Raw genomic sequence first — 20,239 nt, 5'->3', positions numbered from 1 at the left:
AGTCACCGAGCAGGCAGAAACCCCACCTTCTCGGCTTCGGGCCAAAAGGGCACGGCCCAAGGTTTATGATTGGTCAGCGAGGTCACAAGGTGCCGGAGGAGGAAGAAGAGCAGATCGTTGTGCAAGGATGCAATCGAATGAGGGGCGTCTGATGCGTCTCACCAGCTGGCAACGTTTGGACACGACGAAATACAGCAGCACAATTCTCATGTCGTGCTGTGAATTTGGCCCGTGATGGGCAAGGCCATTGACTGTTCGGCTGAGTCGTGAAACATGTACGGTTCTGAGGAGGGAAGAGAAGCATCCCTCGTGGCTTTATTGTGGGGCCTCAGAAATAGTCTCATCGTGTGGGCTATTGTGAACAGACCAGATACAAGAGAGGAATGGTCGGCACATTCACTCGTGAGAAGAAGAAGCGACACGGCGGAGAGTGAGCCCTGGCGTTGAATATCAACTCACGAATTGCCTCCTGTGGGTTTCCTGCCTTGAGGATGGCTTGGCGCCATTTGGTGAGGTTCTTTCGCAGGACGATGCGATTCGATCAAGTCCTTTAAAACCATTTCTGGACACGAAGCTTCGTGCCAAAATAGAGAGGGATTTTTGTTTATTTTTCTCCTTGTCTGCATTTGTGTCTGAGTGTGAGGCGCCTCAAATGGGAATTTCGGCTGAAAATTACCTCAAGTTTATTTTCCTTACCAGTGTGGGCCCGAAGGTGAGTGCAGCTTCGTTCCCTCGCTCTCGGAAACGACGACTGGATTGGGGCATTGTTTCAATTAGATAGGACCAACCGTATCATAAATGGCCATAACTTGGGAAACATATTCACATCCCCAGCGTCAATTGTGACGTCATATCAAACGAAGATGAAGAATTGTGACGCCCCCTCTCTCTCCCCTCCTCTCTCACCCCCCTCTCTCGCCTTTTCCTCTCTCTGCAAATGTATTCACAAATGTTGACCAAGCACAACAATTAATTCAAACCTTGGGAAAAAACAGCTTTCAAACCTTATGAAACACTTGGGAAACAGCTGAAACGGATGAAGAACGTTATCAAACTTTGAAAAGGGACATCCTCAGGTCCCCAGCGTCGATTGTGATGTCATACCAAACGAAGAAGAAGAAGAAGAAGAAGAATTGTGACATCAATCGTGCAAAAAAAACAAACTTTCAAACCACAGAAACAACAACCACACAGGCCGTTCCTTCGCTCTCATGTGCCCGTACGTGCGTGGCCATACGTGAGTGGCATCCAGGCTGAAACGGATGAGGAACGATATCAAACCTTGAAAAGGCACATACTCATGTCCCCAGTCTCAATTGTGATGTCATCTCAAACGAAGAAGAAGAATTGACGTCAATCGTGCAAAAAAAAAGAAGAATTGTGACGTCAATCATGATGTCATAGCACTGTCCTGTCAATGGTTGGCAAATAAATGGCCATAACTTGGGAACCGCTTGTCCGATAAATATCAATCCTTGAAAAGGCACATCCACGGCTCCCCAGCAATATTCCTGGCAAGTTTCAATCAGATCGGACCAGGGGTTGTCGAGAAACAGCGGTCGCAGACCCACATACAGACACACACACACACACACACACACACACACACACACATTGCTGGAATTATAGATAGATTAATAAATTGAAAAGGCTGCTGAATGTGACTAATGACATCAATTTCCCCCTCCCCCAAGCATACAATTTCGCCCTCGATGACACTGGATAAAGTGTTCAACATATGCAATGATAACACCACCTATGACATCATACAAAAAACAAAAAATAAAAAAACAACACACGTTTCACACCCGGAGTGTTTGACATGTGAAGTTTCAATTTTTTCCATGGAACAGTTTTGGAGACAGAGGGAAAAAAAATTTCCGTTTTTTCCAACATGGTTATCACACCACCTGACCTATGATGTCATAATTATCAGTAAAACATTCTACGAGTAGTCACACCAATAGTGAAATTTGTGTCAATCGGATAAGCGGTTACAGAGTAAACAAAATTAGCACGGATGGATGTACAACCTGAAAACATAATGCCTCGAGCAACTTCATCAGCAGAAGCATTAAAAATAACTAGTACTTGCCCGTTCGTGTAAAAAAAAAATTAATTAATTGTGACGTCAATAGTGATGTCATAGCACCGTCTCCTGTCATTGGTTGATAAATAAATGGCTGTAACTTGGGATCCGCTTGTCCGATTAATATCAAACCTTGAAAAGGCACATCCTCGGGTCCCCAGCGATATTCCTGGCAAGGTTCAATTAGATCGGACCAGTCGTCGTCTAGAAACGGCGGTCGCAGACACACACATACAGACAGACACACAGAGATTGCTGGAATTACAGATGGATAATAACTAGAACTGCCACTTTATAACTGCTGGCAGTGATGACCGGGAAACCAGACGTCCGCCTTTGATACAACGTGAGACTTTCTGTCGATGATAGTCGCAAAGTTTCCCTTCAATAGGATCAGTGGTCCAGAGAAAACATTATTTAATATCAATACAAATACAGCCCTGCTTCGATACAGCGCGGGACTGACGAGTTACGAACCGGGTCGCACAAAGTGTTCAATCTATTAATTCTGTATGCAGTTAGCCCTTTTTCCTTGGGACATTGTCGGTATCAATTGAATTGCTATTCCTGTGCCAAACGCATGCAGGTGCAGCCAAGTGAGCCTTCTGGAAAAAAAACAAATCTGAAAGTTCTCAAATTCAAATAATTAAATAATTACGGCTGCCAAACCGCATTGCCGATCAGGTTGTTCGACATGGAAAGGCGGTCATACGTGTGGAGTTTCGCCTCGATCTGTTAAGCCATTTCAGAGAAGAAGACTTTTGAAGTTATTAATTTTCAATCCAATATGGCTGCCATACCATGTGACCTATGACAACAAATTTAAATTCTCCCTCTCATGTGGAAGTGGATTATGCTTGTTAAGTTACGTGTTGATACAGAGGTCCAAAGTTTATCGTTTTTTTTCAAGATGGCGCCCGTTCCACGTGACCTATGCCGTCATAATTATAAATTAAGTATGCTATCAAAAAAGATACATACGATGGTGAAAATTGTGTCGATCGGACTTACCGTTCCAGAGAACATGTTTTTTAAAGCGAAAGAACCCGAAAATTGCCGGCGGAAAAAGAATAATAAATCAGAAGAAATAAACAGAAGAAAAACAATAGGTTACCCAGTCCATTTCACTGGGTACCCTGATAATTTCCAAGTCAGATGAGAAACTTTCTGCATGTCCCTCGAATACAAAATGACTTTTGAACAGAGGAATCCTTGTGAGCATTAAGTAAAGCACAAATTTCTCACCTCCAGGAATAAATCTCGTGACAATACAAAATGGATCACGAATAAAACCCCAATCCGGTGAACATAAAACACAGGAGGTTGTATTGCTTGAAAGGAAGCAGTCTCCAGGGTAGAACACCTAATTGTGGTACATCGGCCCTCCACAGAATGACCCGTTCATTTTCTCCAAAATATCATTTTTACTTTTAAATTAATTTTTCACTTTATACTTTGTGGGTTCAGCAAATACTATTCGTGGTAAAGTTTTAGTTTCATCTAAAACACACCGAAAAAAGGCAATTTCCTGATAAAATAAATGCTTTCATGACCACGAGGTGATCTGAACATCGGTTTCGTTAGTCTAGTCTTCATCACTATCATCCATCCACTGATTGCCAGTGCTGCGCAAGGATCCCAGCAGTGAATGAGGAATCTCCTTCCGTGGGTTTTCTTCCAAATCGGTCTTGACAACCCCTGCCTCTGCCAAATGCCATTCCAGCTCTGGGATACGATTGGGAGGAATGGGCAGAGGGGGTGGAGAGAAAGACAAAGAATTACAAACAACAAAGTCAGAAATTTTTTTTTAATCTCAACAATTGCATCAATTATTTATTTCATTAAAAATAAAAGGCTTCATCAGGAAAAGCAGAATGGAAAAAAAACTGCATTATCTGATTATCCAAAACACACGGCTGATAATGCGTAATACCGAGAATAGACACCACCACAATTATTCCCACCTTCTTGAGGGGTCAGACAAGGAACGATTTTGCCGGTTTAAAAAAAAAAATGTTCTTTAATACACACGATCGGGCCGGCATTTTGCTGACAGTCGTGAAGTATGTACTTTTGGAAGGGTCACGATTTTGGCTGAAGATTTTAACTTTCTTATGGAGAGCGGTAATGTTTGCAAACAACACTGCTCCGCATAAAAAGGTGGAAAAAGAGATCCCTGCAACTACAGACCAATCAGCCTTCTCTCAATCATCAACAAGGTTATGGAATCCATCATCGCTTCAGACATCAAATCCTTCCTCTTCTCCAATGGCCTGATTTCTGATCATCAATTTGGTTTCAGACCAGGTCACTCGACCCTGGATATGCTGCTTCTGCTCTCCCAACAATGGATGGAGGTGCTCCATGCCAGACATGAAGTCAGAGCCATATCCCTCGACATATCGCGTGCGTATGACACGGTCTGACACCCTGCCCTGCTCAACAAACTCTCTTCCTATGGTATTCAAGACCATCTCCACCCATTGCTCGCAGATTTCCTCTCCTGTCGCAGCCAACGTGTGGCCCTAAATGGAGTTCTCTCATCCCCTCTTCCTGTCCAGGCTGGAGTTACTCAAGGCAACGTTCTGGGCCCTGTTCTTTTTCTGGTTTTCATCAATGATCTCTCCGACTCTCTGGAAAATCCTCTTTATCTCTTTGCTGATGACTCCACCCTCTGTCATACCATCTGTCATCCCTCAGACCGGCATTCCGCAGCTTCTTCACCCTCTGCAGATCTGGATAAAAATCACAAACTGGTCCAAGACATGGAACATGTCTTTCAATCCAGACAAATCTCACACTCCAACGATGTCTCTCCGAAAGGATCGTTTGGAACCCCCCCCCCCCCGCCCACTCCCCAATCTACTTTTTCAACAATCCTCTTGAAGTCCTTTCATTCAAGTTTCTGGATCTCATCATCTGCCATGATCTTTCCTGTGAAAGCCGCATTTCCAACCTGGCTTCCAAAGCCAGTCGTCGGCTGGGCATCCTCCATTATGCAAAGTCATTTCTTGGCACACCTGAGCTCCTGACCACATACAAAGCTTTCATCCACAGCCTGATGGAGTACTGCTTTCTCCGATGGGCTGATGCTCCTGCCTCACACCTTTCTCGGCTTCACGCCGTGGAAATCAGGACATTTTGGATCATTCGTATCTCCAATGATGAGGCTGAGTCTTTGGGTCTCTCTCTCACGCTCTCACTGCAGGCAGGTCGGTGGTGTTTCTGTCTTCTACCGTCTCCTCTCTGGCCTTGTCCACCCTGCTCTGTCTGCGATCTGTTCCCCCACCCCCATATTTCCACAGGGTGCTCAAGGTCTGCCAGGAACCCATTTCTGGTGAAACTACCAAAATCAAGAATCACTGCTCACCTTCACTCTTTCATTCCTCTTTTTCCCCACCTTTGGATCAAACTCCCATACTCACTTTAATCCCACTCCTCCCTCCAGGTCTTTAAAACAGCTGCTCATCACCACCTATCTTCCCACATCCAAAACCATGATCTTTTCAAACCCCGTTAATCCACATCTTTCAAATTCCCTGCTTTCCTTCCTGAAAGTCGCTGTATTGTCCATCTTGTTTACCCCATGTACCCTGACCCATTCCTCTCCCTTCCACAGATCGAATGCCTCTGTTCCCCACTGTTTTCTACTTCCCTCTCCTGCTCCCCTTGTTGTGCATTCTGTTTGTGAGCTCTCATGAGCCAAAATATATATATATAAAAACATACATATACAATCGTTCAAGAATCAGCTGACCATGCAGGCATTATATGTCTGATTGAAGGTGGGCAGAATTTGGCATTTGGTCACGGTGCCGGTGACAACTTGCGTAATCTTTGTGAAACACCGTGGTTTCTTTACCATTCAGTAACCAATGCGAGCAGACGGGTCACCATGGTTCACGGCCGTCTCAGAGATAGCTGCAAATGCGTGCAGAGCACCTATTTCACAGTTAACAGCAGGGCCGCGAATTGATTCCAGACAAGATGAATCAAAGGAAAGTGCGCTACCTCTGCACCATCCTGTCTGATATATTCAAAGTTGGCAGCAACTTTAGTTGTTCACTTGGTGTCACGAGTATGTGGAAACACTGCTGCTGATGCAGTCGTAAGACAGGACACAGGTCAGGTCAGGTATGGGAGCATGTGCCAGAACAGCGCGTCGCTGCGTCCACTTTCCGCTGGTACTCCAGGGGCCTTCATCTGGCCATCCCCCAGGCAGATGCCAGGCCCATCCCCATCTCCTTGAGATGATGGTCAACCTGCTGCAACCATGAGGCACGTGGTCGGCCCACTGGCCTCCTCCACTCATGAGACTCCCTCGCTGAGAGAATCTGGTGAGCAGGATCAGCGTCAGGAAAATGAGCCACATGTCCATACAGCCGCAACTGACGCTCACGGACGATGCAAGAAACAAATCTCATCCGAGTCTCTCAGCAACCGCTCGTTGGACACAAAATCCGTCCAGCGATAGCCAAGGATTCTCCGAAGAGACCTGGTACCAAAGGAATTAAGTCTCCGTCTCAGATCCTTGGTCAGAGTCCAAGTCTCGCATCCATAGAGCAAGACTGGAAGTACCAAGGACCTGAAGACTCGGACTTTCGTCCTCCCGCACAGGTACCGGCAGCGCCACACCCCATGATCCAGTGAATCCATGACTCCCCAGGCCCGACCCAGACGTCTATTGACCTCTGACTCGCAGCCAGCAGAGACATGAATATCACTGCCAAGGTAAGTGAATCTCTCCACGACCTCAACATCCTCACCACAAACAGACACAGATCCTCACCACAAACAGACATGTCACCGAAAGCCTGGATCTTAGTTTTCACCCAAGAAACCCGTAATCCCAGCGGCTCCGACTCCTCATTCAGCACCTCGAGGGCCCCCAAAAGGATGTCTAAAGTCTCCGCAAAGATGACTGCATCATCTGCAAAATCAAGGTCCGAGATCTTGACATTCCCAAACGATGCACCGCAACTTGATCTCTCCGACATCCTCCCTAAAATCCAGTCCACACAAGTGCTGAAAAGTGTGGGGGCCAGTACACATCCCTGACGAACTCCAGTAACAACCGGAAATAAGTCAGAGATGGTACCACCACACTTCACAGCACTCTCAGTACCAGAGTAGAGTTCAGACATCAGATCGATCAGTTTTGGTGGCACCCCACGAAGACCAATAATCCTCCAGAGGACATCCCGATTCACTGAATCGAACGCTTTACAGATATCAACATAGGCTGCAAGCAGCCCCTGCCGAAACTCTCATCTGCGTTCGGTGAGGACACAAAGGGCAAGGATACGTACGGTTAATCGTTGACCTCTTTGGTGTAAAGCCTGACTGCTCTGGATGCTGGTGCTCAAGCAGATGGTGGCGAACCCTATCAAGAATTATCCGAGCAAAGACCTTACCCGGCACTGAGAGCAGCGTCACCCCTCGGTAGTTGTTGCAGTCTTGGCGATCACCCTTCCCTTTCCAGAGAGGGACAACAAGGCCCCTCTTCCAGTCAGTTGGGATGATGCCTGTGTTCCAGGCAGAGCACAAAACTGCATGCAACGACACGAGTGCAGCATTTCCACCACTTGAGAAGTTCGGCATGGATGCCACAGATCCCTGGAGCTTTGCCCCGTTTCAACTGGTTCACCGCAGCCTGTGTTTCCACAAGCGAAGGTGGACCACAGTTGATTCGAGGGTCAGCAACAGGGATTGTATCACCCTTGACGTTCAACTCGACAGCTGGGGGATCAGCCTGGTACAACCGCTCAAAGTAACCGGCCCAGCGGGCCTTCACTTCAGACTCCTCTGTCAAGAGCCTGCCACTCTGCTCGAACTGCAGTGCTCCGAGGGATGGGCTTGGATGAACGTAATGCGCGAATTCCCCTGTAAGCGGGACGAGAATCACCTGTCCACAGGTGATGCTCTACCCCCTCACAGATTCCTCGCACATAGGCCTCCTTGTCCACCCTCAGTGCACGTACAGTTTTACGCCTCAGCTCCCTGAACAGCTCAGCTCTGCCATTCAGCCTGGCCCTGCGACTCTGGTCAATGGTATCCAGTGTCCCTTGAGAGACAAAATTCTTCTTTGCCCTGTGGTGAGCTCCAAGACATCCACCGGCAACATCAAGGACGGTGGTCTTGAAGGCGCTCCACAACTCTTCAGGACCCCCCAAAGCACCCAGACCCCCCAAGTGTCCACTCAGCCTGTTCGCAAACTCCTCAGCTACTCCCTCATCCCTGAGCTTGCCAACATCCAGCCTTGGCTGGGATGGTACCATTCTCCAGGATTTAAGGTGCAGCTTTAGAGTTGCTACAACAAGCCTGTGGTCAGTATTGAGGAACTGAGCACTCCGGTAGACCCTGCAGTTCTGGATCATCCTCCAACGACCGTCAATGAGGACATGGTCAATCTCCTTTGCCACACCGCCAGCGTTGGAATACCAAGTCCAGCGATGAGCTTGTGGGCGCTGAAACCATGAACCAGCCACCCTAAGTCCATGACTTCTTGCAAAGTCAAGGAACTTAGTGCTATTCTGGTTCATAGTTCCTGACCCATGGGGACCAACACACACCTCATAACCATCCCTATCAGTTCCAGTCGATGCATTGAAATCCCCCAAGACTAGAAATGTATCTCGTCTGGGGCACTGATCAATCACAGACTCGAGTGTGGCGTATAATGCATCCTTCACGGTGAGATCACTCGCCTCAGTCGGAGCATAAACAGAGACCAGGGAAATGACACCTAAGGAGTGACGAATCCTTAATCTCATAATACGCTCGTTGACCGGTGTTACCTCAATTATCATTGGGGTCAGCTTATTGGACACAGCTACAACAACTCCTTGGGTATGGTAACCATCAGAGCGACCAGACCAATAGTAGGTGTAACCACCCACCATTATCTCACCGCAATCCGGTCTCCGAACCTCAGAGAGAGCTGCAATCCCGATGTCCAAACGCTTGAGCTCAGATGATAACAGAGACAGGTGATCATCCTCTCTTAGGGATAGGACATTCCAGGCACCCACCCGAAGGGACCGCCTCAGGTTAACCCAAGGAGACCGCCGTCTGGTGGACGACACCTCAGCACCAGTCCGACAATCTGTCCTCTCACGCAATCTGACCCAGGGATGTTACCCCGTGGTTTCCCTCCTATCATCAAAGATTGGGGGTCCCGAAGGCTTTGCCCCAATCCCATCATCCGGTGAGCTGCCCTGTGAAGGGAAGCTGCACAGGAGGTACTCCCACAGAGTGGGTTTTCAGATTTTTTTGCGTTTTTGCGTTTTGCGGAATGAAGGGTTTTCCGGTGGCCGGAGTGCAAATCCTGCCACCAACCTCCTAATAAGAAGTAACCCAACTGCAGGAGGACGTCCGCAGACACAGTTGGGTACTAGATATGGATGGCCGCTGGCCCACAAGGAGCTCCTCCGCTCTTTGACAGGTTTTGTTTTTAAACAGGACACACTGGGTTGCCATTTCTTTCCCAATCGTTGTCAGGGTGCATAACTATGCAATTTGAGCGGGGTACCAGCAGTCAATGACCTACTTTTGAAAAAGTACTGTGGGGTCTATAATGTCCATGAGATGGGACAGCTTTGTTCACATCCCTTCCAAAAGTACATACTTCATGACCCTGTCTGCAAAGTGCTGGCCCAATGCTATATAACGAAGTCCTATCACAACAGAAATGAAACCACAGAGTTCATAGGACACGATACCCCACACATTGTTACACAAGGAATCCATACACAGGAGGAGGCCTTTCGGCCCACCATGCTTGCGCCACATAAACACCAGATCAATTTTATCTGTCAAAACAATGCAATTTCATTGGGGGAATGAGGGGAGGAATGTGGATGAGACAATATGGCATGTCCACGGATATCCGAATGGTGTCAAAGTAAAAATGGGGACACACACCGTATTTATTTCAATTATTCAAAAAAAAAAAAATTTTTTTGTTTTGCTTTTGTGGGATTTAAAAAATTTTATTTCATTTTTTTCGGGGGGGGGGCGCAAGGGGCAAAGGCAGTTCTCAGGTGAGAAACACACATCAACCACACACGACCCCTTGACGAGACCCCCCCCCCCCCACAGACACGACGCTCTGCAAAGACGCACACAATCACCCATCCATATGAGAGCTGCCGAAAAGTCTTATCAACATCCCTCTTCCCCTCCACCTCCATAACTTTCCATGTTACTATCCAATTCTAATTTAAACTTATCTCCTGTTTCTGCTGCCGCTACCTTTCCAGGGAGACCATTCGATGCATCAACTCCTTTCTGAGTAAAAGACCCTGACCTTCCTACCATCTCAACTCTCCTCCTCTTTACTCTCAGGCAATGATTCCTGGTCCTGTCACAGTCTAATTTGTTGAAAAGCTCTTCAACACCTATTTCATCTCTACCCTTCATTATTCAAAACATCTCCCTCATTTCTCCTCATAACCGGCCCCTTTCTCGTGCATGAAGCCCTGTCCCCTTCAGCTGCTCCTCATAGCTGAGTCTAGCTAGGCACGGAATCAATCTCATAGCCCTGTGCTGAATCCTCTCCATGGCATCTATGTCCTTCCTAAGTTGTGGTAACCAAAACTACGCACAATATTCTCGATGTGGCCTCACCAAGTGTTCAACAAAATACCGTTCTTCGATTTTAATAAAATATTGATATCGTGTCCAGCCGGTTCAGTTATATCCCACTCCTAACCCAGATGTCAAGTTCGGTCAGGTTTGAGCCGAACGGTTTTACTTGGAGGTGAACAGCCGAGGTTCTCGGGGATTATGGTGTGTCCGGGATGGAGGGCGGCGAAGGCGCATACCAGACAGAAGCAAATGGGTTTATCCTCGAACACACAGCGAATAAACAAACAAGGAAATTGAACAAATGATGGTTTGAAGAAAAAAAATCAAAACATGAGGTAAACTAAAACCAAGTGGATTAAACTTTTGGGCAGGAAATACTTTACACATCTATTTATGCAGAAGTGGACAAAGGAAATGGGACTAATCAAGCATTTGTTGATGGAAAGCAATGTGGTTTTGGCAACACAAATAGTTTGAGAAATGAAAAATGTATCGCTTGACCTGTGTGATTGGTTGCACTCAGGCCATCTCATGCACGAGGAAAAACACTCACCCATCTCTCTTGAGCTTCATGCCACCAAACATGAGAGGCCCCACAAACTGCACACGAATGTCCCCTCCACGGTACACAAATATGGTGGGAAGGTTCTTGACAGGATAATTGGCAATGCACGTGGTGGAGATTGCCTTCACAAATTTCGTGGCAGGAAACTTCCTCGCAAGCTCCGAGAGGTACTGATTGATGAGGGTGCACAAAGGGATCCTAGAAGTCAAGTCAGATTAGAGGAGTAGCAAGAGCCATCATGGGGTGAGACAGTTATGCACGGTCGGACAGAATCAATGTTGACCAAGCAGGCCAATCAAATTACAAGTCTGTCTGTGCGAAAAACTACGATGCCATTCCACCAGAGCGAGTTTGAAAACAGGTGTGTATTTTGTCGATTTGTGCAGGAAGTGTGCATGTCGGATTGTAACAGGGAAAGCTCATTTGGTCGGAGAAATAGTGGATGTTTCATGACGTCAGCTTACCCCTGTTTGTACAGATGTAAAACCACCCACAAGTCTGCACCGGCATTGGTGATTTCATCAATGTAATCAGGTCCAGAGATTTCAAGCACCGATCCAAATACAGCTTTCCGTTGTTTGGATTGCAACTCAGCTAGCCGTTGCAGCCTGTAATGGGAGGAAGGAATCACGGAGAAGGGCACAGAAGAGGAAAAAAAATCCTTGTTCTTGAATGTGCAAGCATTATTTAAGGAGATAGTGAAAGTATCGTTAAGAAAATGGTGATTTTTGGAGGGTAGTATGGTTTAAATGATTATAATCATTGAATATTGCAAAAACAAGGTGAAACCCGTGAAATTTTAAACATGGTCTTTTGGGCCAGGTGAATGAAAAATGTTATGCAAACTTGTCTGCTGGAGACACGTTACCTGGACATTATGCGACTTACAGAAAGGATTCGTCAAGTTAGCAACTTCCACTCCCCTCATGTGTATATGTAATCATGTAATCTCTATATTATATATCTTTATAATCATGCCGATCAAAAATCTACACCCCCTTACAAAATTTTCAACTTTGATTTTATGCAATTCAATTCCAGGCTACAAGGCAACAAAACGTCTTCCACATCGTAACCCACAACTTCCAAGTGAAAAAAACAAATTCAACAAATTTCATACAATTAATTTAAAACGAGTGCGTGCCCGTACGTGCGTGCCCGTAGGTGCGTGGCCGGACGTGCAAAAAAAGAGAAAAAAATTAATTGATAATTATCACGTCAATTGTGACGTCATAGCACCGTGTCCTGTCATTGGTTTGGTAAATAAGTGGCCACAACTTGGGAAACACTTGGGAAACAGCTGAAACGGATGAAGAAGAACGATATCAAACCTTGAAAAGGCACATACTCAGGTCCCAGCTTCAATTGTGACGTCATATCAAACGAAGAAGAAGAAGAAGAAGAAGAAGAATTGTCACGTCAATTGGGCAAAAAAAAGAAAGAAAAAAAAAGAATTGTGACGTCAATAGTGACGTCATTGCGCCGCGTCCTGTCATTGGTTGATAAATAAATGGCCGTAACTTGGGAACCCCTTGTCCGATTAATAGCGAACGTTGTGAGCTTCATACTTAACGCGTGCACATGAGAGAATAGGAAACAACAACAACAACAACATTATACCCTGGCAATTTGGAATCCGTGTCGTTGCCGATGACTCTTTTGCTTCCGGTTTTTTTTTGTTTCTGGTGTAGTTGTCGTTGTGAAGGTAATGTTGAGGATTTTTTTTTTTTTAAATGAGATCCTGTTCTTGGCAGTGTAGTTGTTGTGAAGGAAATGTTGAGGTATAATGTTGAGGTAATCTTTATTTTTTTCAGATGAGATCCTGTTCTAGGCGGTGTAGTTGTTGTTGTGAAGGTAATGTTGAGGTAATATTAATTTTTTTAGATGAGATCCTGTTCTCGGCGGTGTAGTTGTCGTTGTGAAGGTAATGTTGAGGTAATATTAATTTTTTTAGATGAGATCCTGTTCTCGGCGGTGTAGTTGTCGTTGTGAAGGTAATGTTGAGGTAATATTAATTTTTTTAGATGGGATCCTGTTCTCGGCGGTGTCGTTGTCGTTGTGAAGGTAATGTTGAGGTAATATTTATTTTTTTAGATGAGATCCTGTTCTCGGCGGTGTAGTTGTCGTTGTGAAGGTAATGTTGAGGTAATATTAATTTTTTTAAATGAGATCCTGTTCTCGGCGGTATAGTTGTTGTTGTGAAGGTAATGTTGAGGTAATATTAATTTTTTTCGATGAGATCCTGTTCTAGGCGGTGTAGTTGTCGTTGTGAAGGTAATGTTGAGGATTTAAAAAAAAAAAAATGAGATCCTGTTCTCGGCAGTGTCGTTGTTGTGAAGGAAATGTTGAGGTATAATGTTGAGGTAATCTTAATTTTTTCAGATGAGATCCTGTTCGAGGCGGTGTAGTTGTTGTTGTGAAGGTAATGTTTCGGTAATATTTATTTTTTTCAGATGAGATCCTGTTTGAGGCAGTGTAGTTGTTGTTGTGAAGGTAATGTTGAGGTAATATTAATTTTTTCAGATGAGATCCTGTTCTCGGCGGTGTAGACTTATCATTGTGAAGGTAATGTTGAGGATTTTTTTTTTTTAAAGATAAGATCCTGTTCTCGGCAGTGTAGTTGTTGAGGTAATATATATTTTTTCAGATGAGATCCTGTTCTCGGCGGTGTGAAGGTAATGTTGAGGTAATATTTATTTTTTCAGATGAGATCCTGTTCTCGGCGGTTCATTGTCATTGTGAAGGTAATGTTGAGGTAATATTTATTTTTTCAGATGAGATCCTGTTCTCGGCGGTGTAGTTGTCGTTGTGAAGGTAAGGTTGAGGTATAATGTTGAGGTAATATTAATTTTTTTCGATGAGATCCTGTTCCAGGCGGTGTAGTTCTCGTTATGTCACCAGTACTTGCGCGCGCCATGGCGAGTTGCTGGGTTCTGCGATTGCCTCATCAAGTAGTCTCTTGACTTCAGATGCAATGAACTTTGCATCGGCATTTATGTATCGCCGCCACTTGATAGCTCTTACATTTGCAAACAGCGAGAGTGATGATACTGCAGCGGTAGTTAATACACTTACTGTCAAAGGAGGTTTTTCTCCACCAAAGGGTATCTCGACCTTTGAGTGCTGCTTTTATAGGTCGTGTCCCAAGATGAGATCTGCACATCAATCTTGGAGAACCAGTCACTTGACAGCACGATAAGTGAATCCTGCTATGGCTCGTTCGATTTTACAATATCCCTGTACTCTGGACTGTAATGAGGTTGAAGGCATGGTTACTATATTTTCGGCTGGGGAGACCTTCCATTTCTGGTCTTTTACCAATGCGCTGCTCACAAAACTCTGAGCTGCCGGTGTCGACCAATGCTTCCGCCGCATGTCCATTTACCTGTACTTTTGCAATCGCTTTTGAGAAGCAACACGGTGAAGCGGCCACCAGCTTCCCTCGAGTACGTACAGCCGCTGACGTCGATTTATTTATCTTCGCGGCAGACCTGCATACCTCAATGTAATGTCCCTTCTTTCCACACTTGTCGCAAGTGGCATCCCTGGCAGGACGTTTGTTTCGTGGATGCCTCTTCTACCCACAAAAAAACCCATAAGCAACCGTGGCAGCTGCAGAGGTGGTCGGCGAGGTCGAGGTATCTGGTTCCTCGGGTGAATTTTTCTCTTCCCTCGTTTCGAGAGGAACTCGTGGAGCTTTTCGTGTTCCCACGGTGGCCTGCAGGACTCGGATGGTTTCTGGGCCACGTCCACAGCACGGGCTTGGTTGAAAGCTGTTTGAAGGTCCAGTGGCACGTTTTCCAGCAGGTGCCGTCGTATGTTCACAGACGGCAGGTGAGACGTGATTTATAAGGATGTTCGGCCTGTCCCGGTGAAGATCCTCGATGACTGTGACATAGACTGTTCGAGAAGGTGCGGTACCAGTGTTGCCATCGCATCTCCGCCGCACTTGTGTTGGTGTCCACATGCAACTTCTCCGGTTTTTGGACCTTGTCCATTGGTCGATTGAGGTAATCGAGTTAATTAAATGGTGATGGAAGAAAGAAACCGTCTCCAGTTTATCGGCTTTAATTCACTCCATAAAAGCAGCCACGACAAATATCGACAAGACACAGTAATAAGTAATCAGATATGATAGAGCGATAAGTAAAGAGTACATTACTCCAGTGATTCTCTAAAATCCTACCGTGTCTCATTACAGCTGCGCTCGGCGCCAAACGACGACGTGTGCTCCGATCAAGGCCCACTGCACGTCAAGCCTGCTTTACCACTTCATCCGGAAACCAAGGTTACGTCACGGAAACCGGAATCTTCTTCACTTTCTCACACCAATGCATGGTTCTCATTGGTGGAGAGGGTGGGGTGGGGTGATCTGAGTGCGCATGCGCACTGCGTGCAAACCGGGAATTAACCCACTGGTCCCACTTGGTTGTTGTTGTGCTTTTCACCCTTGAATCTTGAGGTGACGTCACATTACCCATAAGGTAATGCAGAACCACGAGATAGTGCAGTATTCAATGGAGAAAGTCTCCACATTTCCTTGAGACACTCCACACGGTTTGCCTCACCAACCAGAAACACGGACACGCCGTCGGCACTAGTTTACTCAGTTAACATCACCACAATGGTTAAACGTTAAAAAAAAACTGTTCGTGAAAGAAAACTATGATGTTTTACAAGTGCAGTCCCAGAATCGACGATAAATACGAAAAAAAACCCCAGAAACGGAACAAGGTTGGAGGCGCGAAGCATGCCGGGATATTCCGAAGCCACGCCTCCTCTCCCATTGTGAGTGTTATTTAATTTACTCGAAAACGATGACCCGTTCATGTAAACGTGGACACGCTCATTCCGAGAGGTGTGCCGTCTCCTAAAACCACAATGTTAACGTGGGAACGGGTGGTTGTTTGATTTTGGGGGGAAAAGACGCGGTTCGAGGAGGTTCGGGATGTTAAAATATCTATTTGTGTTCGAGAAACATCGTTTTACAAGCTTTTGAGGCTGTTTGAAGGGAATTAAAATGATGACGTTTTAAAAAATGTTTCCCATCTTGAAATGCTCTCATCAAATCCTGTGATGAAGTAAACTGGCTTTGGCTCGACGGGACGAGAAACATCTGGAATGTGAGTGTAATGAAGTGAGAAGAAACACGGCGAGTGGGACCCGGAACAGGTGTTTCCAACGACGTCCGCTTTTACCACATAAAATAAACAATCAAACGGAGAGCGATGCTGCGCTGCGTCAGCCATAGTGCCAAACGTGTGATGTAATTGTTTTGGAGATGGACTGTACGGCGTTTACACCTCGGGTCCATTCACTTGTTTTTCTTCATGCAGGCAACATTTATTATTTCTTTGTTGTGTGTGTCATTGGGCCACGAACAGTCTCGACCTTCTTGTCCAATACGAGATTCGCCACCACCCTTTTGAAAACCTTCTCCCCAATTTTTCCGTGAAGGTTTGGGAATGGTCCCTCCGTTGATTCGACACAAGGAGTCATAATGGATTTTACAATGTTGTGCGATACCTTAACGAGCTCCAAATGAAGGATTTTTCTGTGTGGGACTACACCGAATGGTGCACCGTTTGGGTATGTCAATATCTCTGAGCTTGATTTTGCAGATGATGCTGTCATGTTTGTGGAGACTGGATATCCTTTTGGGGGCCCCCAAGGTGCTGAAAGAGGAGGCAGAGCCGCTGGGAGTACGGGTTTCCTGGGTCAAAACTAAGATCCAGGCTTTCATTCACATCTTGGATGCTGCTGTCTTGTCTGTACCTATTTGTGTTTGAGCATGTTGAGGTCATGGAGAGATTCACTTGCTTTGGCAGTGATATTCATGTCCGCTGGCTGTGAGTCAGAGGTCAACAGACATCTGGGTCTGGCCTGGGGAGTCATGGATTCACTGAATCATGAGGTGTGGCGCTGCCGGTGTCTGTGCGGGAGGACGAAAGTCCGAATCTTCAGGTCCTTGGTGCTTCCAGTCTTGCTCTGCAGATGTGAGACTTGGATTCTGACCAGGGATCTGAGACGGAGACTTAATTCCTTTGGTACCAGGTCTCTTCGGAGAATCCTTGGTACTTGCTGTTCGGACTTTACTGTGTCGTATAAAACCTTAACTGTCTCCAAATAAGTTACTTTACTGTGTGGTATTATCCCTTAACTATATCCAAATAAGTTACTTTACTGTGTCGTATAATACCTTAACTATATCCAAATAAGTTACTTTACTCTGTGGTATTATACCTTGACTACATCCAAATAAGTTACTTTACTGTGTGGTATTATACCTTAACTATCTCCAAATAAGTTACTTTACTGTGTGGTATTATACCTGAACTATCTCCAAATAAGTTACTTTACTGTGTGGTATTATACCTTAACTATCTCCCAAGAAGTTACTTTCCTGTGTGGTATACCTTAACTATCTCCAAATAAGTTACTTTACTGTGTGGTATTATACCTTAACTATCTCCCAAGAAGTTACTTTAATGTGTGGTATACCTTAACTATCTCCAAATAAGGGATTTTACTGTCTGGTATTATACCTTTACCATGTCCAAATAAGTAACTTTTCCGTGTGGTGTTATCTCTGTGTGTGCCTGTCTGTGACCGCTGTTTCTCGACAACCACTGGTCCGATCTAATCGAAACTTGCCAGGTATATTGTTGGGGGGACCTGAGCATGTGCCTTTTCAAGGTTTGATATTAATCGGACAAGTGGTTCCCAAGTTATGGTCATTTATTTACCAAACCAATGACAGGACACGGTGCCATCACGTCACAATTCTTTTTTTTTTTTTTGCACGTACGGGCATGCGAAAGCGTAGGAACGGCCTGTGTGATTGTTTCTGGCACACGGTTTGAAAGTTTTTTTTTTTTTTTTTTAATTTTTTGCACGTACGGCCATGCGCATATGGGCCCGCGAGAGCGAAGGAACGGCCTGTGTGCTTGTTGTTTCTGGCACACGGTTTGAAAGTTTTTTTTTTTTTTTTTTTTTTGCACATTCGGCCACGCGCGTACGGGCACACGAGAGCGAAGGAACGGCCTGTGTGCTTGTTGTTTTAGCATGCGGTTTGAAAGTTTTTTTATTTTTTTATTTTTTGCACGTACGGCCATGCACGTACGGGCCCGCGAGAGCGAAGGAACGGCCTGTGTGCTTGTTGTTTCTGGCACGCGGTTTGAAAGTTTTTTTTTAATTATTTTTTATTTTTTGCACGGACGGCCATGCATGTATGGGTACGCGAGAGCGAAGGAACGGCCTGGGTGGTTGTTGTTTCTGGCACGCGGTTTGGAAGTTTTTTTTTTTTTTTCATTTTTGCAAGTACGGCCACGCACTAACGGGCTCTCACTAGTACCTTCAATTGCTCCAAATAATTCCAGCAATCTCTGTGTGTGTCTGTCTGTTTGTCTGTCTGCGACCGCCGTTTCTCGACGACCGCCGGTCCGATCTGATTGAAACTTGCCAGGAATATTGCCGGGGACCCGCGGATGTGCCTTTTCGAGGTTTGATATCGATCGGACGAGCGGTTCCCAAGTTACGGCCATTTTATTGCTTTTTCAGTGTTGAAAAGGTGTATATATGGCAGCAGAAGGTGTCGTTCCACCTTCTCATGCCAATTTTTTCCCAAATTATTAATAACCAGACGACCACCAGTCCGATCGGATTGAAACTTGCCAGGAATATTGCCGGGGCCCCGCGGATGTGCCTTTTCAAGGTTTGATATCAATCGGATGAGCGGTTCCCAAGTTCCGGCCATTTATCTTTCGACCAATGACAAGACATGGTGCTATGACATCACAAATGACGTCACAATTGTTTTTTAATTTATTTATTTATTTATTTTTTTGCACGATTGACGGTCTGATCTGATTGAAACTTGCCAGGAATATTGCTGGGGACCTGCGGATGTGCCTTATTAAGGTTTGATATTGATTGGATAAGCATTTCCCAAGTTACGGCCATTTCTCTGTCGACCAATATCTGCGAGAGAGGGGGACGGGAGAGGGGAGGATGAGAGTGGGGGCAAGGGAGGAGGGGGAGAAAGGAAGGGCGAGACTCGGGGGGAGCGAGAGGGGGCAACACAATTCTTCTTCGTTTGATATGACGTCACAATTGACGCTGGGGACCTGAGTATGTTTCCCAAGTTATGGCCATTTATGATACGGTTGGTCCAATCTAATTGAAATAATGCCCCAATCCAGTCGTCGATTAAGCACCTACGGGCCCGTACTAGTAGCTCCAAATAAGCGATTTTACTGTGTGATATTATACCTTAACTGTCTCAAAATAAGCGATTTTACTGTGTGGTATTGTTGCGAATTTAGAGACCTATCGCACACAACATACAGGTCCTACAGATCAGTTATATCGGTAAGTATGTGTTTTATAGATAGCTTCCTTTCCCTTGTCTCATGGGTAAATAAACGTTTGTGCGCTGTGAGTAACTTTTGATAGTTGTGCTTTCCAATAAAAGGAAATCCGAACATGCAACAACAGCAACGGGTTACTACAGTTCTGCAGAAAACAACGACAACCCTTTGACTCGGGATTCTCCGTGCGCCGAGTGGGGGAGGGGTCGAGCCGTGCCGGAGCGCATAAAAGGGGTCAGTCAAACGGAACAGGAGTCTGTCTGGCTGGTCTTGGTCGTCGTCTTTGTCCTCCTCCTCGCGATAGAGAGCCTGAGGTGCCGCAGCAGCTGGTCTGGAGGCTGGGCAGAAGCTGGTCTGGGTTGTCGTCGTCTTTGTCCTCCTCATCATGACCGAGAGCTCGAGTGACGCCAGTCCCCGCAAGAACCGTAAGGGTCGCTCGCCGGTGTCCGGGTTCGGCTCGCCTCTCGCCGGACCGAGTCAGCTTGAAGACCACACGAAGTGGACAGGTCCAAGACAGACCCTGGTCTTCAGCCCGACTGTCCTCCGGGCTGGAGGTCCGAATAAAGACCATACGGTCCTTTTCTTTGGGTGTGTGCGTATGTGTGTCCGTGGGCCCGTCTGCTAAGT

The 20,239-nt window shown here is 45.8% G+C and overlaps 1 long non-coding RNA gene across 2 annotated transcripts; it reads right to left on the bottom strand.

Annotated features, from left to right (window-relative positions):
- Window positions 1-3,387: 3,387 nt before the first annotated feature.
- On the bottom strand, window positions 3,388-15,554 carry LOC147013774 (uncharacterized). Of its 2 annotated transcripts, none has more exons than XR_015050511.1 (4): window positions 15,430-15,554; window positions 11,708-11,851; window positions 11,232-11,441; window positions 3,388-3,814 (listed from the first exon to the last, which is right to left on the bottom strand). It is a non-coding gene; the product is annotated as an uncharacterized LOC147013774 (long non-coding RNA). The 2 variants fall into 2 exon arrangements; XR_015050512.1 differs by lacking the exon at window positions 15,430-15,554 and adding an exon at window positions 15,406-15,420.
- Between the last annotated feature and the right edge of the window lie 4,685 nt (window positions 15,555-20,239).

Source organism: Eptatretus burgeri, chromosome 13, assembly GCF_056783735.1.
Source record: "Eptatretus burgeri isolate ZD-2024b chromosome 13, Ebu_testis_v1, whole genome shotgun sequence".
Lineage (NCBI taxonomy): Eukaryota > Metazoa > Chordata > Myxini > Myxiniformes > Myxinidae > Eptatretus > Eptatretus burgeri.
The sequence above is the reverse complement of the archived record's forward strand: the minus strand, read 5'-3'. Positions and strand labels throughout refer to the sequence as shown.